General features: G+C 44.8%; 1 long non-coding RNA gene across 1 annotated transcript in view; it reads right to left on the bottom strand.

Moving 5' to 3' along the window:
* LOC144769861 (uncharacterized) overlaps positions 1-16,392 on the bottom strand; it is a 114,700-nt gene that overhangs the window by 366 nt on the left and 97,942 nt on the right. The window lies entirely within an intron of this gene.

Genomic DNA, 16,392 nt, shown 5'->3' with positions numbered 1-16,392 from the left:
TGTTCTAATAATACTGAATCATGATAGTTAATATAATTGATCAAAAGCAGAACATCAACAAAGGTAAACTCCCAGAAAAAATTGCATCTCAGAATCACAATTTAACCCCCGTTCCACCGTATGTAGCCTCATGATCCAACTAGCTTCCCTCCTCCTGAGGTGAAGTTTTCTATTACCACCCCTGAGACTAAGGGGGATATGTTCAATTCCAAAAAAGCAAAATTCTTTGTGTGGGCTTTGAGCTGTGCAAGTTGACGCATGTATTGCCACTGGATATCTAGCATCCTGCTGTGCAAGTGCCCTAACATGTTCCCCTATTCTCTCTTTCAGGGTCCTGATCGTACTCCCAACATATTGTTTTCCACATTTACACTCAATTATATAGATTGCAAATCTGGTCAAACAATTAATGTTGGTTTAATGTCATATACTTTTCCATCACATCCTGTAAACCTTTTGGTTCTGTGTTTGGCCATTCTACACATTCCACAGAAACCACATTTATAAAAGCCATTATTGGGTGAGGTTAGCCAGTTGTCTGTCCTTATAACCCTAGGCCCTGTCGGGCTAAGTCTATTGCGGAGGGTACGACCCCTCCTAAAAGTGATTTGTGGCTGTTTTGTGATGTGGCTCACTAAAGTATTGTCCGCCAATAGGATGTTCCAATGTCTTTTCAGACTTCTGCGTAAAATGTGCCTTATGAAAATTGTGATCATTGAATCAATTAGTATAAATGTGTGCACAGGTTCCTTGCTTATAACTGCGATTACTGCAAGCCAGAGCTATCAAACCGCTCCGCCTTGCAGAAAGCTGAGTTTTCATCTGTTTCCCTGCACGCAAATATGATGAAACTATTTCTTCGTCAAGCAGGGAACTGCTATTTTAAGCTGGGACCGTGGAGCCCTTGAGGCCCCCCCTCCGGTCTCAGGAAAGAGGGAAAAGAGGCAAGACTAAGGTCAGCAACGAGCAGAAAGAGGCGGAATAAGGGTCCGAAATGAGCATAAAGAGGCAGTATAAAGATCAGCAGCGAGCAGAAAGAAGCAGAATAAAGATCTGCAACGGGCAAAAAGAGGCAAAATAAAGATGAGAAACAAACAGAAAAAGGCAGAATAAGGGTCAGAAATGAGCAGAATAACAGAATAAAGGTCCGCAACGAGCAGAAAGAGGAAAAATAAAAGTGAGAAACCAGCAGAAAGAGGCAAAATAAAGGTTAAACTAACAAAGAGGAGGAAAAAAAACTGAGCAACGAACAGATACAGGCAAAATAAAGATGTCAAATGAGCAGAACTTCAGAATAAAAGTCAGACATTAGCAGAAAGAGGCAAAATTAAAGAGCGACATGAGGAGCAGACAGAGGCGAAATAAAGGTAAGAAACAAGCAGAAAGAGGAAGAATAGAGGTCAGAAAGAGGCACAATAGAGGTCAGAAACGAGCAGAAAGAGGTCATAAATAAGCAACAAGAAGCAGATTAAAGGTCAGAAAGAGGTCAAATAGAGATCAGAAACGAGCAGAAAGATGCCAAATAAAGGTCAGAAACAAGTAGAAAGAGGTCAAATAAAGGATGGAGACTAACAGGAAGAGGCAAAAAAGTGTTCAGACACAAGCAGGAAGAGGCAACATAGAGAGCAGAAATGTGCAGAAAGAGGCCAATTAAAGGCCAGAAACAAGCAGGAGGCAAAATAAAGGTGAGAAACAAGCAAAAAGAGAAGAAATAGAGATCAGAAACTAGCGGAAAGAGGAACAATAAAGGTTAGAAACTAGCAGAGAGAGTCAAAATATAGATCGGAAACTATAAGGAAGAGGCGAAATAAAGGTGAGAAACTAGCAGAAAGAGGCAATATAAAGGTCAGAAAGATGCAGGAAGAGGAAAAATAGAGATCAGAAACAAAAAGAAAGCGGCAAAATAAGGGTCACAAACAAGCATAAAGAGGCAAAATAAAGGTCAGAAATGAGCAGACAGAGAGGCAAGATAAAGTTCAGAAACAGAATAAATGTCAGAAAGGAGCAGAAAAAGGCAAATACAGGTCAGAAACAAGCAGAAAGGAAAAATAAAGGGAAGCATTGAGCAGAAAGAGGCAAAATAAAGGTGAGAAATGAGCAGAAAGAGGCAAAATAAAGGTCAAACAAACAGAAAGAGGACAAATAAAGGTCAGTAACGAGTGGCTAGAGGTAAAATAAAGATGTAAAACGAGCAGAAAGAGGCAGACACTCTCAGAGGCACTCACAGACCCATTCACTCATGCACCCACTTACAGCCTCAGTCATACTCTCACCCACTTCCAAACCTACTCATACACCCATTGACACAGTCATGCACTCACACACTCTGTGTCAAAGGTTAGTGGTTGCAGTTAAGAAATAAAATTAAAAACCTTATCAATTCACTTAAAAACAAAAGGTTACAGTGACGTTATAGTTGGGAACTAGAATTAAAAAAATAGAGGAATTCACTTAAAAAACTACAAGTTACAGGGATGTTAAAATTAGGAAATAGAATTAAAAAAACCTTAGAAATTCACTGAAAAAAACAAAAGTTACAGGGACGTTATATTTAGGCTCAGATTTCACTTGTACAAAACTAGTGAAATTCATCAGTTAGACTTACCTGAGCTAACTATAACTTATGCCCCAGCAATGCACTGCCTATGACCTCACATATTGCATCACTCATGACATGGGCAGTGACATCACTGATGACATCATCCACAGAACCACTCGCATCCCTGTACAACCTTCCACCCAACCGCTCACATACCCATTCACAAACCCATAAAAATACTTACACAACTACTCACTTATCCATAGAGCCACTAACAGAGCCTGTCCATAGAACCAGTCACTCACCCATACAGCCACTCACCCAGCCACAAACTCCCCCATATAGCTACTGGTTGGCTCAGCCAGTTATTCACCTATACAGCCACTCACACACCCACCCACTCACCCATATAACCACTCAAGCACGCACTCACACAACCACTTACATACCCATTCACAGATCCATACAACTGCTCACACAGCTGCTTACTCACCCATACAGCCAATCCCACAGACTCTCATTCAGCCACTCACACACAACTCAATTAACCAAACTCTCACTCAAACAGCCACTCACTCACCCATACTGCCACTTACACACTCAGTCACTCACTCATACAGCCATTCAGACACCCACTCACTCACCCGTAAGTCACTGACACACTAACCAAACACTCACCCACGATTAGTCACTCGCATAGCTGCTCACTCACTGACCCATAGAGCCAGTGGCACACCCACCCACCCACTCACTCACTAATACAGTCACTTGAACAGCCACTAAGTCACCCACACAGCTACTCACATACCCACTTATACACCAAGACAGCCACTCAGACACCCACTCACACACAGATACACATTCACACAGCGACTCACAAAAAACTATGTTAAAAATGGAATCACTCAGTAGTAGTACACAAAGTATACTAATATAACTTAGTGGTTTTTTATTGAACACGTAAAAACATTTAGGAAACACCCACAATCACTGGATGATGTCATCAGTGATGTCACTGACAATGTCATGAGTGATGTAATATGTGAGGTCATAAGCAGTGCATTGCAGGGGCATAAGGTATAGTTTGGTTAGGTAACTATAACCGTTGAATTTCACTGGTTTTGCACGAGCGAAATCTGAGTAACTATAATCTCCCTGTAACATTTAGTTTTTTCAGTGAATCATATATATATATTCATTCTAATCGCAAGAACCCGACACTTGGAGGCCCACTCACAGCGTGTTCACATCTTTATTCTACAAGGCAGCAAAGGTCAACAGCACGGTAGGTACAGCATAATCTTTAGCCATCAATGTCCCATCGCATTTCGGGCTTCCTCTAGCCCTTGTTCTCAGGATGGCAATAAGCAGAGGCAGCTAACCAGTTCTCATTAGTAACAAAAAGTCCCCCCCAGTGGGCATGTGCATTCATTGCACTCTGGTAGTTGCAGTCTTTTATTAATATAAACCTGTAGCAGGAGCCGCCCCCAGTCTCCAAATAATGTTTCTTGGCCACAGGGGGTTGCTGCATCAGCTCGATACCGCTGCCATGCCGATTTCTCTACCAACTGAACAACACAATGTTCTCTTCAGCTCTGCGCTCATGGCGGTGCAAGACCCGCTCATCTGCCGGCAGAGGCTCTCTGCGACCTCAGTAGGCCGCTACATTCTCCAATCGCAAGAATCCGACACTTGGAGGCCCACTCACAGCGTGTTTACATCTTTATTCTGCAAGGCAGCAAAAGTCAACAGCACGGTAGGTACAGCATAAGCTTTAGCCATCAATGTCCCAACGCGTTTCGGGCTTCGTTTAGCCCTTGTTCACGGGATGGCAATAAGGAGAGGCAGCTAACCAGTTCTCATTAGTAACAAAAAGTCCCGCCTCATGGGCGTGTGCTTTCATTGCACGATGGTAGTTGCAGTCTTTTATGTGTGTATATATATATATATATATATATATATATATATATATATATATATATATATATTACCTACTGGCGGTTGCCAGTAGGTAGTTATAGTTAGAACCTAGTTTCCAGAGTAAAAGCTTTTTTTGATTTGCTAATAACTTTGGCGTCGTTTGACTAATCTTCGCGAAATTCTCCCAAAAAAAGTCTATCCAGGTTGGCTCCTATCCTGAAAGTTTGGGGGTGATTCGTCCAGCGGGGGCTGAGAAAAAAGGGGGGGTCCAAAACAGGTTTTCCCCATGTTAATTTCTATAGGAAATTTTGAGACAGGCTACAGGCCGAACAGCTGAACAGAATTACCCCAAATTTGGCAAAGAGGTAGTGCTTTGTTCAGAAAGCAACCCTTTTTTTTTAATGATGTAAATCCATTCAGTATTTGCTGAGAAATTCAAAAAATAAGAGTAAAAAAATCAATTTCCCATAGAAAACTTTAGGTAAGGTTACAGCCGAAACTGCTGAACGGAATTACCCCAAATTTTGAAAAAGGTAGTGCTTGATTCAGAATGTGACCTTTTTTTTAAGTGGTGTAAATCCGTTCAGTAGTAGCTGAAAAATTCAAAAATAAAAGTTTTGATATCTATGGGCGTGATGGAGTCACAACCCCTCCTGACCACAAGCTTTATTCTAATTGGCTGCCAACACTCCAAACCAGGAAGTGAGGTGTTGGCAGCCATCTTGTGACTTGGTAGAACCGAGTTACAAGAAAATAGTAAAACAAAGGTGAAGAAAAAAGAAAAGGGGGCAGGGTAGAAACACCCTGACCCCCTAGGCCTGCTCAGGGGGTCCCACAAGGACCCCCAGAGCCAAAAAAAGCATTGTAAATTGGAGGATTAAGTCCCCTTCAATCCTGAGGGTCCCTAAGGTGAACTAGCCCACCAGGTACCTGCAGTATGCGCCAGGGAGCTGTGTTGCGGAGAGGTGTTCAGAGGCCACGCCCCTTTTTTCACCTGTCTGCAACGCAGCTCGGTGGCACTTACTGGAGGTAGCTGGTGGGTTAGTTTGCCCCCAGGGACCCTCAGGACTCAAGGAGATTTAATCCCCATATTTACAACGCTCCAGGGAGTGCTTTTGCACAGTCATGTAGGGAGGGGGCGTGGCCTGATGTGACAAGTGTGCAAACGCACCCTGTGGCGCGTTTTAAGTTGGGGAATTAAGTCCCCTTGAATCCTGAGGGTCCCTGGGGGCCAACTATCCCACCCGGTACGTCCAATAAGCGCCTCAGAGTTGCGTTGCAGAGAGGTATAAAAAGGGGCGTTGGCTCGGATCACCTCTCTGCAAAGCAGCTCTGTGGCGCTTACAGGAGATACCTGGTGGGCTTGTTGGCCCCCCAGGGACCCTCAGGATTCAAGGGGAATTAATCCCCCAAATTAAAAGCCGCCAGGGTGCGTGTTTGCACAGTGGTGAAGGGAGGGGGCGGGCCTATGTGACATGTATGTACTTATGCAATCACTCCGCCAAAACCCAAGCACTTATAAATTAACCATGCACTCTCCTTGCAGCACTCTGATCATCCAGTCACTACCCATGCACTCATGCAATGACCCAGGCTCTAACACATGCACTGCTACTATCCTCTGAGCACTACCCATGCAGTCCAGCTATCACCCTGTCAGTACCCATGCACTTTTCCAATCATCCAGCTAGCACCATGTACTTATCCAAGCACTCCACCAAAACCCAAGCACTTATAAATTCGCCATGCACTCTCCTTGCAGTACTCTAATCTTCCAGTCACTAACCATGTACTCATGGAATGACCCAGGCACTACCTATACAGACCTCTAACCACCTACACAGTACTGATTCACTCCTCCAATTACCCAGGTTGTACCCATGCACTCCTAAAATCCCTCTGTCACTACCCATGCACTCCTCAAATCACCCATCCAGCATCATCTACTTATCCAATCACTTCGCTAAAACCCAATCAGTTATACAGTCACCATGCACTGTCCTTGCAGGACTCTAATCATCCAATCACTACCCATGCACTTATGCAATGACTCAGGCACTAACTCGTGGCAATTACAGAGGAGGTCATGCTAATCACAGGGGTACCCCAACGCATAGTGTTCCTTAGTGTATGTAGGTGTTTTCACTGTATTCCAAGTGTCGTTTAGCATGGCACTGGCTCCAGTCCCGGTTAGTCAGAGTCAGTTACCATCAGTACCCGTCCGTAAAAAGTTGGGGGCACAGGAGGACTTTCTGCTCCTCTGTTGGTTCTTTCTGCACATCTCTTGCTTCTTCCTGCACTTCATCGCCTTTCTGGACTTCTGTTGCCTCTTTCTGCATTTGTCTTGCTTCTTTCTGTGCTTTTATTCCTCTTTCTTCACATGTCTTAACTTTGTAGGCATTGTTAGTGTGAGAAGGTGGCCTGGTATATGATGTTCACTATTCTAGGTCTGGTTGCTCCAAACTGGCCTATCAGACGGAGCTTGCTCGTCTGATCCGTAAGCCATCTTCGATTCCTGCGTGGGTTGCCTTTGCCAAGGCTTGTTGACTCCAATCCGGAAGCCGACACCGCCGACAGCGAGAGCCTTCGTGGGACAGTCCGTATCCAGCTCCTGGTCATCGTCGACACCTCCTGGTCCACGTGGCTGCAGAGACAAGCTTCACGACATCACCTGATTGCTTCGCGACATCGCCTGGTTCCTTCCTGGTCACTGGCTAGTGACCCAGACTCTGTCCCCTCTGCTTTCAGGTACTCTTCATCCTCGATCCGCCCTTGGATCCAACCGGACACTTCTCTCCTGCACCATCTTTCTCCAAGGCTCCATAGGAATCAGCGACGAAACCCGACACACTTTGACACCTATGCACCCGCTTCCTGTGGGTGAGGTAACGCGAGTATTTTGGTACTCCTGTGGGTATTGACTACCCTAGTGTCCTAGTTTCAAATAGCTTTTCCCTAGTCCATCTGGAAGTGTCCTAAAAGAACTAGTTTCCAATTCTTTCGTTCCCATTCTAACTCTAATGTAACTTGTGTGCGTGTAAAGACACTGCACGCGCATCCCGTGGGCTTCCTGCTCCCTATCCTTTGGTAGTACAGCGGAGCCCCAGCGATTCTCCAGGCCCTAGGCCTTTCCTTTGTTCGTGACGTGGTTCTTATACCACTATTTTAGTATATGGTTCGAAGTGCCCGTAGGGCATTACTGTATTTTGTGCAACTTATTGTATTATAATTGAGTATCTTGTTATGTGCTTGTGCCTCTGACCTCATAAAGAGTTCAGAGGATTGTGTTAGAAATAAATACATATATATTTTGATATACAACCTGTGTGGTGTCCGTTCACTTGGTATTAAAAGGGTTACATACGGTAAAACAGCTGGCTTTACATGCCCTCTTGAGTTTAGCCTAAGACTGCTTTGTCCATGCTACCACTAGGGTAGCTGGTCTATAAGGTTGACTTTACAACCATCACCATAAGGGTTGTTTGGACTGGTGCAAGGTGCTCACTAGAATAGTAAACATCATATACCAAGCCAACTTCTCACATTGGTGTGCAGCGGTTGGGATTTGAGCTTGCTGTTGTTTTACCAATGGTAATCTTTGAGATATCATTTGAAAGATCACATTAGGTACCATAGGTACACATAACAAGACTTAAAATACTTAAGTTCTACTGAACTTAGTTGTTGTAGACCAAAGGGCCTAGCACACCCTGACTACAACTCCTAGAGAGGTTTAGTAGGAAACACTTAGTGTAGGTAGGTGCACACACCACACCTCACTAGATCATGTCTGCCACAGGTGAGCCAAGTGTGCCTCTGCCTGTGGAGAGTGACCCTCCAAGGGCACCATCCAGATATGAAATACTCAACTTCCAAGAGCTGAGACACTTGTGTACCACAAGGAGGTTGAAACAAGGTTCTAACCCTACCCTTCAGCACCTGATAGAAGGTTATGATGCTCAGAAGGCCTCTAGCTCAGGTTTTACAGGCAATGCAGATGAGGTCCTGCCCTCAGTAGAGGATCCCACTGATCCCACTATCATAGATAATGAGGATGATGTGGAAGCAGAAGACTCTGAAGATGGGGAGGGCAGCCAAGGCCAGGTCAAAGTTAGGAGACTTAGCCAGGCTAACCTAAGCCTACATGGGGCTGTAGGGGGGCTAGCCCCATACAGACCTGTCAGTAGGCTTAACCAGAGGTATAGGAGGGAAAGATCTCACTCAGGTGACTCTCTCCACTCCAATGCCTCAAGAGGTTCTCAGAGGGGGACGACTTCCCCCTCAGAGGAGAGAACACCAGGCTAGGATGAGGGAAGTCCAAATCAGAATAGAGAGGGAAGAACTTGCCCAAGCAAAACTTGCTTTGGCAAGGGAGCAAAAGTTAAGTGGATTAGATTCCACTGGTGGCAGCAATATCCCTAAGGATAAAGATAGGTCCTATGATCATAGAAACCGAAGTAAGATTGTGCCCCCCCTACAAAGATGGGGATGATATCCACAAAAGGATAACTGCTTTGGAGAGGGCTTGCAAAGTACAGCAGGTACCCCAAAGTCAGTGGGCAGCAATCTTGTGGCTCTCCTTTTCAGAAAAAGGTAGAGATAAGCTCCTTACAGTTAGTGATGAGGATGCTAAAAACTACTCAGCGCTGAAGAGTACTCCGATTGATGGGTTTGGCTTAACCACTGAGCAATATAGGTTGTTGTTCAGGGATACCCAGAAGTCACAGACGCAGGACTGGACTGATTTTGCAGATTGTGCTACTAAGGCTCTGGAGGGCTGGGTATTGGGCAGCAAAGTACAGGACTTTACAGGATTGTATAATTTGATTATGAGGAAGCAGATCCTTAGTAATTGTCAAAACCAGCTTCTACACCAGTACCTGTTGGACTCAGATCTGACCTCTCCACAAGAATTGGGTAAGAGGGCAGACAAATGGGTCAGAACCAGGATTAGGCCTAAAAATCTGGGTGGTGACCAGAAGAAAGATTCTACCAAGCCTCAAGAGAAAGGTGGGGCTAAATCAAAAGACAAGTCCTCCACAGGCCCCAAAACTCCAATGGTGGGGGTGGGTCCCAAACCACTTCCTCTAACCAAAAGAAACCTTATTGCCAAGTCTGTAAACAGCCTGGCCACTGGAAGACTGACAGCAGTTGCCCAAGGGCCAACAAAAAGGAAAACATTCCCCCAAGTACTACTCCCATACCTCCTGTTACTATTAGTAGTACTCCCCCAGGTGGTGGGAGTGCCCCCAAGTATTTTACTGGGTTTACTTTGGGAACTCATGTGGACTCTGGCCTAACCACGTCCCCTACCATAGCTACTCTTGTCTGTGAAGATGACATGGGGTTTGCCAACTTTTCCGCTTGTCCCAACACTTTGGGCAAGTACAGACAGGAGCCCCACATCAATGGCCAGAAAGTTGAAGCCTACGGAGACACAGGGGCTAGCATCACTATGGTGACTGACAGTCTAGTCCCCTCAGGACAACTTTTACCTGGGTTCACCTATCAGGTTACCAACATTGGTGGAGTGCAGAAAGATCATCCCATGGCAGTAGTAAATCTCAGCTGGGGAGGTGTCACTGGCCCAAAGAGAGTGGCAGTGTCTACAAACTACAAACTTGCCTGTAGATTGTCTACTGGGAAATGATCTAGAGATCTCAGCCTGGGCTGGGGTAGAACAAGAAACCCATTCCAAAATGGTAGGCCTTCCAGAAAAGGTTAGTGGGGCTGTGATGGCCACAGCCCCAGCTCAAGCAGAATTCCTTCCTAAAGAGGTTGGAAGGGCTGTGATGGTCACAGCCCAAGCTCAGGCAGACTTCCCTGAAAAGGTTGGCAGGGCTGTGATGGTCACAGCCTACACCCAAACAGAGTTCCCTCCTGAAAAGGTGGGTAGGGCTGTGACGGTCACAGCCCAAACTCAAACAGATTTTAGTGTTGTGAAGCCTGAAACTATGGATCACTCCACTCAGACAGAGAGTATTGGGGAGGAAGAAAAGTCTCCCTCCCACCAGACATTAGGTAAGAGTCAGCCTCCTCAAGGAACTGACCCTACCACTTGTGAAGAAACTGCCCCAGAGGTAGCCAGGCCCGGCCTGACGGAGCCTCTGATGCATATTACAAACGTCTGTTTGAGCAGTACAAACCGATCAATGAGTATGTCATTCAAAGAGGAGGGAATGCAGCTGGGAACAGCATGACCATGGAGATGGACACATGGAGCATAGTCAAATGGCTGACACAGATGCTTCTTCCTTTTGAGGTTTTCACCTGGGGAGTAATCAAGAAGCACAGAACGATGAACCAAGATTCTGCTACAGGACCAGTTAAAAAAGGTGTTGCAAAGGTTTACAGGTGTGGATGGCAATGCAGACAATCATGACTTAGTTAACAGCTTAATCCTCCTCTTGGCTATTAATCCAAGGCTGCAAAGAGACATCGTATAGCACCAAGAGTTTATCTGTGCCACAATAATTGATCTACAGTGCAAAAAAATACTAGCCACTTTCATTCCTTTTTCTGGAATGGATGTTTCACTATACAAGACTTGGAGTGTTGTTCAAATGAGAAACCTTGAAAAAGAACAGTAGGAAATTACAGTCCCAAGCAGATAATCTGGGATGCAGCCTTCAGCTTCCAGAGAGGACAGTGATGTTGTCTCAGAGCAGCCAACTCCATCAACAAGAACCGCAGCAACACCAACTACAGGAACAGAAGAATTAGGCTCAACCTCTGCATTGGCTTGGTTTCAAGTGGCAAGACTTAAGTCAAGTGCAGAGGTTAAGGCAAGTGCGGTCGAGCAAGTGGCAGCACCAATGACCATTCAGAGGATGTTCCAGGACTATCTGGATGACCCAAAATACAATTTTGTGCAACCTGTCACTGTGTAAACCCTTTTTTTGAGTTTTCAAAATCATTTTCTAGGACGATTGATAGGAGAGGGATATGCCTTTTTGTTTTTTTAAAGTTTTATTTTACTTTTCCCTGATATCAATTTAATATGCTTGAGGATTATTGTAGTATATGTATATGTCTACTGTTATATGGATTTTCTTTTTACATTTTCCCCTGTACCTTTTTGCCTTCCAATGGGTCTCTCATAGTCTCTTCCAATGGGTCTCTCATAGTCCACTAGTACACCTGTGGTAAATAAATAATTAATTACCGGTACTATTTTTGAATACATTAATAAAACAGATAGCTCAATAAATAAGAGGCAAGATCCGATGTATCTGAGTCTAACAGGCTTTAATCAGACAAAAGGGAAGGGACAGGATCGGAACAGCCTGAAATAGAATGGTACGAGTGGCAGCTGCCACGTCTCATTAACAGTACAAGGTATATATAGTAAAACGTTACAATTACATTACATACAGTAGGCGTAACAAGTGACAAAACGTAAGATAAGAACACATGGGCGTGAAAAGAAGGCGTGTACAAAGACATGTGATGAGAACGTCACAGAAGTGTCATAAATGGGTGGATACATGGAGGGGGCTACCTGGGCAGCTGGAACCTTTAACCTAGTGGTGCGCGCAAACGGGCTATGACGTGTGACTGGAAGAACTGGGGGCTCTGACTTCTACACTAGAAGAGGAGACGAAAGTCTGCGATGTCAGGACGACATGTACCTATAGCATATCTGGTATCTGGTGTTTGGAGTACATGTTGATAGAATCTAAAAGTTATCAGGGCAAAGGCTACTTGACACTAAGACTGGTGCAGGCATATATTCTACATGTATTGCGTGTGCTATGAATCTTCTATGGATATTAATTCAGTAATTCTCTTGCCTGGAGACAGAAAGACTAGACTATAACTGGAGATGTTTGTGGTTCGTTAGCTTAGGAATGTGAAGACGGAGAGCTGAACTGATAACTAGAGGCATAACATATTCTTGGCAGACAGGCAGGCAGAGCCAGGCCGGGCACCGCGCCGCGCGGCAGGAAGTAAGTGAAGGGTCAGGGATGCAGGAGGGGCTGCATCGCTCCTCGGAGTGGTTTCAGGAGACTGGAGCTTGAATCTGGTGCTCAGGCCCTTTGAGGCCTAGAAACGGGGACAATACGATGAATTAACGTGCATAATGTAAAACGTGGGCAACATAGGCCTAATACTCGTTGCTCTCACGAGAACTGGAAACTGGCATACTAAAGTTGGACACAACTAGAATTGCGTCTTTAATCGATCATAGGGGGATATATGCATATTAGTCATGCACATATTACATAGGATGTGGAACACGTAGGCACATATGACAAGGCAAAATTCAATTTTCCTCATTCCCTCCTTGTGCCCTACGTTTCCATCAGGAAACATCAATATTCATGATACCATCTATCTGTTCATATAGCATCATTTGCTCGTCTCGAATGGTCTTGGAACGGGACTTTGGACTAGGAATACAAGAGGTAGCACACAAGCCGCAAATCGCAGGGCCACGTTGTAAACAGAGACAGCAACTGAATATAATCATTACTGCTATACCCAGGAATGACAATACTTTCCATCCCCATGCAGATATTATACTCCAGAGCCAACCGGACCATGTCCAGGTGCCTGGACTCTGGTGTAACTGATGGGCAATTTTATGAAGTCTGGTTATAGCTGAATAAACAGACGGTGCGTTATTAGGAATGAAAATGCAGCAACTAGATCCGATGACTCTACAAGCCCCGCCCCTATCGGCCAGTATGACGTCAAGGACGAGACGATTTTGGAGCACAACAAATCTCATAGCAGATTGCTCTTCAGTCAAGTTACCTAGAGCGGAAGTAGTCTCATTCACTACTGCTTCAAGGGTTCTGGTTAGCCTACGTATCAGCTTACTATTCTGGACAGGACCTATGAAGAAAAAGAAACCTTTATTGAAGTCTTGATACTGTTCTAAGGCAGTTTCAGTTTGATCGACAATTGGGGACTCGATCTCCCTTCTATGTCTAACGTGTACTAGATGTGTATTTCTGTGATAATCGGATGGGGCTAGAAAAACTGGTCGCAGTAGGAAGGCAATGTAACATGTTCCATCCCAATCTAGGGGCAGACGAACATATGCGGTCTGACCACATACAAAATAAGAATGACGTGAGGCTTTGAAAGTAGATTTCCCACTGTCACTATACTCGACCATAGTAGTACAATCACTGTGTCCTACATGTACTGAACCATTCTTTCTGACACATAATTCGCCTTTCACTGGTAGAACTGAAATAGCAGGCAAATCTGGAGTAGTCTCGGACTGAACATTCAAAACCATGAAATTCGAGGAATAATTACCTAGATCATATACTTCATTTTCTAGATCTAACCCTGTTCTATGGGAAAGACCTTCCTTATCTGGGAAACATGTTCTATTCAGAAGGGATATATCATTTGAGGATGACGTTAACGTGGACCATGCTCCACATGAACCATTGTGTGAAAACGGATAAGGAAAGAGTGGCAGAACTCCCTTCGGTGTCTGGAAAGGGGGGAGTCGACCACACACCCAACAACTAGTGGCATTGCTGGTCTGGTGTGAATAGTGTAACATTCGGATAAAAGTATTATTGCGCATGGCAAGACGATAGGATAACTCGTGAGGAGGCAGTTCACTAAATGTATGCTCTACTGTAACATTAGAAGACAAATGTACATGTGAATTAATAGGAAAACATAGATGTAAGGCATAACTTATGCAGGTAACCATAAGACTCAGAAATAACAAAAATAATAGAGTCACAATGCAGCGACTTCGAAGATTCTTACAATAACGTATTCTCTTAGAGTTTTGGCTAACTCTCTCACTGTGTGGGTCTATCTCATACATGTCAGGAACCTGTCTAACCGTTTCACCCGAGAGGGACTTAGACAATTAAACTGGCTGACTTACTAGACCTTAACTTTTCTTTATACTCCTGCTGTGGAGTTTTCTCTAACAGAGGAAGTTTAGACTCAGTATCTGGGCAGTCCTTGAGAACGGGGCAGTCCTTGAAAACAGTTTTTGTACGGAGTCCATGAAATCGTTTCACGTGACTGGAGTGCAACCACCCCTTGCGACCTTCGATCTTGATTGCCGTCCTTGTTGTTAGCAGGACGAGTCTTGGTTCTTTCCAACGGGGCTCCAGCGGACTTGAACGATCAAAATTACGAACCAGAACGAGGTCGCCTGGTATGACCTCGTGCGGTTTCACTTGAGTGTTGTCTGGAAAAGCAGCGGCAACCTGTGAACGACAAGAGAGTAGTGCAGACATCAAGGAAGCCAGGTAATCTGTCAGCATATTACTGTCAACATCAGTTATTTTACGTGGTCTAGGTGTACCCCACATGTTTGGGGGACGACCGAAAACTACCTCGAAAGGTGACAGACCTGAACGGGAGTGAGCGACCATTCTCATGTAAAAAAGGGCGACTGGCAGTGCTACTATCCAATCTACGCCTTTCTCTGCGCATACCTTGGCAATGCGGATTTTCAGAGTCTGATTATGTCTCTCTACAAGACCAGCTGCTTCGGGATGTCGTACACAGTGGAACTTCCACTGGTACCCTAACAGAAGGGATACTTGTTTCATGAGTTCGGATGAGAATGGCTGGCCGTTATCTGAATACACGACCCTAGGTAATCCATAACGGGGGAAATACTCACGAACCAACTGCCTGGCAGTGGTCGCGGCAGTGTAATCTGGAACTGGATATGCTTCTGTCCATCTGGACAAAGCGCATACAACTACGAGGACATACTTGAAACCTCGACATCGATCCATCTGAATATAATCCATCTGGAGGACTTCAAAAGGGTGGTCAGGAGGATGGAATCCACCTTGTTCCACCGGGACACCTTTACCTGGATTGAACTGACAACAGATCATGCAGGTACGCACTTTCTGCTTGGCTGCTGCTCGTAAATGCTTGTTAAACCAAAGGTTCTGAATACTGTCTATCATGGCTTTTTCTCCCAAGTGTGCTGGACTATGTGCGGTGTTAATAATGACTTGAACCATAGAGTCGGGGAGAAACCATGTGGCTTTTCCCTTCGTCAACCATCCTTGATCTGTCTGGACCCCTCCTTGTTCAGACCATTTCTTGATTTCATCTGGAGTAGCATGTGACTGTATATCTAGTACGTCTTGTGTAGGGTCCTTAACTGTCATACAAGTAGTCTGATCTGGAATGTCTGTCTGTGTCAGGTTAACTGGAATGTCTGGAGTCTGAGCTGTAAGCTTGGCTGTTCGATCTGCCAGGTCGTTACCCTGGGAAATAATGTCAGTGACTTTCGTATGTGCCTTGCACTTCATGATAGCGATAGCTGTCTGTAAATGTATTGCATCTAACAGAGCTTGAATGAGGGGGCCATGCTGAATCTTGGTTCCATGAGAAGTCATAAAACCTCTTTCTTGCCAGAGCACTCCAAAATCGTGTACGACTCCGAATGCATAACGTGAATCTGTGTATATATTTACTTTCAGGTTCTTTGCTCGTATGCAGGCGTGGGTCAGAGCGACGAGCTCTGCTGCTTGAGCAGACAGGGTGTCAATACGATGTGTTTCTATAACTTCAGTTTCAGTAGTCACTGCATACGCGGCTACTAGTTCTCCTGTACTTGTTCTCATACATGAACCATCCACATAAAGTGTCAGGTCGGGATCAGGTAATGCAATGTCTGTCAAGTCTTGTCTTGGCTTTGTCATGGTGTTAACAACTTCCACACAGTCATGTGTGGCAGGATTTGAAGTAACTGAGGGTAACAGTGTAGCGGGATTTAAAACGTTGCAGCGTCTGATTTCTATGTGTGGCTGAAACAATGTCAGATCATAACCTGTTAAACGTGCAATTGTCAAGTGCTGAGTCTGTGTTCGGTTTAAAAGAACTTCCACGGAGTGTGGAACTTGTACTGTCAAGGAGTGTCCTAACACTATGGAATCACTTTGTCTGATAGCTAGAGCTGTGGCTGCAACTGA

Source organism: Lissotriton helveticus, chromosome 7 (genome assembly GCF_964261635.1).
Source record: "Lissotriton helveticus chromosome 7, aLisHel1.1, whole genome shotgun sequence".
Classification (NCBI taxonomy): Eukaryota; Metazoa; Chordata; class Amphibia; order Caudata; family Salamandridae; genus Lissotriton; species Lissotriton helveticus.
Note: the sequence above shows the minus strand (reverse complement) of the source record. Positions and strands in the feature narration are given on the sequence as shown.